A 4,540-nucleotide genomic window follows, 5' to 3' on the forward strand; every position below is an offset into this window, starting at 1 on the left:
GTATCTGACACTTGATAGCAAATAGTCATTCAATGAGTATGTTAATAAATAAATGAACCATCTATACATAACGCCAATAATTCTACTAACTTGCTATACCAGAAAGGAACTTCTACATTTTAGAAACCAAGAATTTACATTATGTTCTGTTAATAAAATTTCTCCATATAAAGAACTTGTCATGTTTATATCCATGTTTTTCTCAAGGAATCTGATTTTATCGGTCTTTATTTCCCTTTTTACCTGGAACAAAGATAAATTACCTGGAACAAAGATAAATTAATACATAAATAATGAGGGAATTTGTGATTTTAAAGAGTAAAACGATTATCGATTTGCTACATATCTATTTTACAGGACTAAATAAACATGAAGTTCTTCATTTTTACCTGTCTTTTGGCTGTTGCTCTTGCAAAGCATGTAAGTATAATAAGACATTTATGAGTATCTATTCTTATTTAAATAAAAAAAGAGTGAATCATTTTATGCAGATGATGGCAGGGATAGGCAGCAAGGAATATGGACTAAGTGTGCGATCCTTAAAACCTGTCATCAAAAGTAGCATTGGCCCTGTCTTATAAAAGATATCAAAGTGGACAAACTTTGTTTTTTAAAGTATTTTCCTGGTAGGTTTGGAGAGATTTTAGTTATAGGTTAAAAAGCACACACTTCCTCCTATATCTGTTTGAATTTACTGGGGATCTATTTTTACTCCAAGAACCACTTCTTAAAAGTAAGAAATATATAACCATATATAACCCACATATATGCCATATATAGCCATATAGAACTTCACCAATCTTTATTACAGTAGTTCAGAATCCACAATGTTTATACAGGAAACAAGGATGTGTTGAAGATTAGTAACTTTAAATTTTTCTTGCCAAATAAACTAGTGCAAAATAATCCTTAACTTCTCAAAGCATCATATTCTTCTAGTGAGAATGTTATAATGTTAATACAAAAAATAATAAGGCTGGACTTTATTTGTATGAAGTGCTTTGAAACTACTTACAAGTAATCCATAAACTTTCTCAGTAGTAACTCATAGGTTCTGTTCCTACCCTGCAGACTTTACCTTCAATTTCTCTTTTATACCCAATATTTTACCCTACGTTAGTGCACCATATCCTTAGGGTGATCAGAGTTCTTATCTTTTTCTATTTCTCACAAATAAATCTTGAAAAGTTTTTATTTCTTAAACTTAGAGCCACTTTCTTAAATTTAGAGCTTAGCTAGAGTAAAAATTCCAGTTATGTAAATGGAAATAACAATACTAATGCTTTGGTAATAAATTTTACATCAAGCTTGATTATTTCTTCTTCTTATAATCTTACTAGTCTTAATCGCTCTTCTCCTTTTCTCTCTTAATCAGTAATTGTCCTCAATCTATTCTTTAAGGTTAATTAAATTTAGCAATTAACACTAAATAAAATAAAATATCATAGTATTATAGCATTTTAAGATTCTGTGACACTACAACATGTTATATCTTTAACTGACAGGATTAATAATTAAAAACTAAGAATCCAAACATTTCCTAAAAGTAAGAAATATATTAAATCATAACAAGGATTTATTTGAAGTATAGAATGATTTGCTTATTAACATTATAGAAAACATTCAACCAATCCTTAAATATTCCCAGAACCAGATTTTTAAAAGTCCCTTACCACTAAAATGATGACAACAACAACAACAAATCCTAGTGAGATACTATGGCATTTTAAATAAACCACAAAACTGAAACATATCTGTTTTTGTTTTTTATAAAGAAGATGGAGCAAAGCTCCTCCAGTGAGGTAAGATATTTTAAAATAAATATAAAATCCTTCTACCTAGTAAAAACTTAATATATCTTGAACTATTAAGTCTTTAAGATACTTTCGTTGATGTTCGTTTGTTTGTTTTTTCAATGAGTTTAGAGCTATAGAGTCTGAGAAAACTGAAGTGCAGCCATAAAATGATACCCATGGAGTATTAAAAATAAAAATTACACTTGGTAATTAAAATTACAAGATTAGATTTGTGCATTTCTTTATTCAAAGGTCTCTAAATATTAATATTAGTTCAGAAGTCATAAAGAACATTTTATATTTTGTGAGTACAGTTACAGGAATCCATTATGTTTTTACAGTCAGAGCTCGTGCTTTTCTGAATCCATATTAAATGCTAATTTCCAAATGACTTCTTGGCCATGGGTGCCTAACAGATGCCCAAAGACATTTTCAATAACACCTAAAGATTTCTTATTTTCTTGTCATGTAGTTCATCTCTTTAAAAAAGAAAAGAAAAAAAAATGTAGTAACAAAAAAAGGAAATTTGAAATTGTACAGAGGAAATAGAAAATCCTTTCTTCTCTGCAGAAGAACAGTGTGGAATGAATTTATTATCTAGAATATAATAAGTTAATTATATAGAAAAAGTAAAACTTTAGTCAACTTTGTTCTGTAATTTATGCAACGACTAAATATGTTATCTACCCAATGGATAATAGTTGGAGATTGATACGTTATTGCTAGTATGAATTTATACTAGGTAAGTAAATTATAAATAAAATAAATTCCTTTTTCTAAGGAATCTGTCAACATCTCACAGGAAGTAAGTCCTATCTTCTTAAGCTGCAAATATTTTAACTTTCTTTTTATTTAATTAAGGTTAGAAAATAAATTTATTTTGTAGAAATTTAAGCAGGAAAAGAATGTGGCCGTTCATCCCAGTAAGGTAAAGTTTAATTATTTGATTCTATTAATCTTTAATATATATTTTTCTATGAAACATATGTCATTTTCTCATTCACCTGGAATGAATATTATTTTTAACTATGATTGCGAAAATGGTGATGGTTTCATTGCTTTACTGAAATGCTATGGACTAACATAAAGGGTTCTTAGGAAAAGATTTGTTAGCCATTTGCAAGCTACATTGTCAAAGCAAAATATCTTAGAAATTCAAGATATTGGTCCATCACCTTTACTTTTCTTCTCCAATTCTGCACTCTTTTGTTCACAAAACTGTATTTTTTTTTTTTTGCTATCACTTTATGCCCAAGGATAATCTACTATATTTCAGCGAATGCTACATTCTTCTTGGTTTTGTGTGTTTAAGAGGATATTTGTTCCACATCCTGTGAGGTATATATTGTTTTCACATTTATAGTACAATATGAAGTAAAAATATTATAGTAGTTTGAACCAAATTGAAATTAATCTGAATTTGGAAAATATTTTCCAAGTCAACCAAATTTGAAAACCAAGATAATTTTCAAAGAATAAGACCAAAATTATACTCTCTTCTCTTAATTCTATGAATAATTCAATTGAAGAAAACAGAGTTCTGCACATATCAATACACTTGATTCTCATATTCTAAGAGGAATGGAGAACTTGTCTTTTAGTGGTTTTCATTTGTGAAAGCTCCAAACTTAACATTTTCTTCTTTTTGAAAATTATTTGCCTATTACAATATTTTTCTTGAAAAAGACTCATTTAAGTTTTTAAAAAATAGTTTTAAAATAGTTGATTAGTTTATCATAGAAACTAAACATATTTCCTCTAAAAGCACATGTTAATTGGCCTAGTGATATATTTTTTCTAATACACAATAAAATAAATAATGCCTATTAAAATGAAAAAAACCTTATCCATGCATTGCCTAAATTAATCTTGTGTATTCATTTATTCATTTGACAAATATTTATTGAATAAGAACTATGTCCAGACTACCTCAATCTCTAGGTATATAATAACAAATATAATAAAAATGACAATAAATACCAATGATTATATGTTTATTATCAAATTGGAAAGTCTAATATAATTCATATAAAGATGCATTTCATTCTAATGCTTCTCTTTATGGAAGATGGACTTTTCCTTTTGTATTTAGAAGTAAATGTTTTATAAACAATGCTGTGGAGATAATAGATCTATTTTTTCTCTCTCTCTAAGGAAATTGAAAGGAACATAAATAAAATGGTGAGAAAATTTTATTTATTTGAATAATTTTGGATTTATATTACCAATATGTAATATTATAATATTAATGACAAATAGGAATATCTGTAAAATAACCTTTTAATAAAACCGGAAAAAGATATATGTTACTTTAAAATGAAAATTTTTCCCTGTCCACTTATTAGTATCCACTTAAATAGGTCCATATTCTTTTGAGATGCTTTCTTTTAATTATAAGATAATTTTTAACTCTTTTATTTGTTTTCCAAAGGTAATAATGAACAACCAAGAAACCTGGTTATATTGCTTTTATTTCAATTATTTTAACTTTTCATACTAACAAGCATGTAAATAATATGGGATATGTCCCAAATAATCACTAACATTAGAAGAATAATGCTGAAGATTTCTTCTGATTGCCAGATTTAATTATATTTATTATTATTTTTCAAGGAACATTCTAGCAGCTCATCTAGTGAGGTAAGAGAACTTTTCTTTTAACATCAAATAGAAAGTTCATAAAGAATTAACAAATTTTCAGCAAAGTGTGAATTAATTTGTTGTTAAAGTCACAAATAGGATAA

Source organism: Pteropus vampyrus, unplaced genomic scaffold (assembly GCF_000151845.1).
Source record: "Pteropus vampyrus isolate Shadow unplaced genomic scaffold, Pvam_2.0 Scaffold56, whole genome shotgun sequence".
Taxonomy (NCBI): domain Eukaryota; kingdom Metazoa; phylum Chordata; class Mammalia; order Chiroptera; family Pteropodidae; genus Pteropus; species Pteropus vampyrus.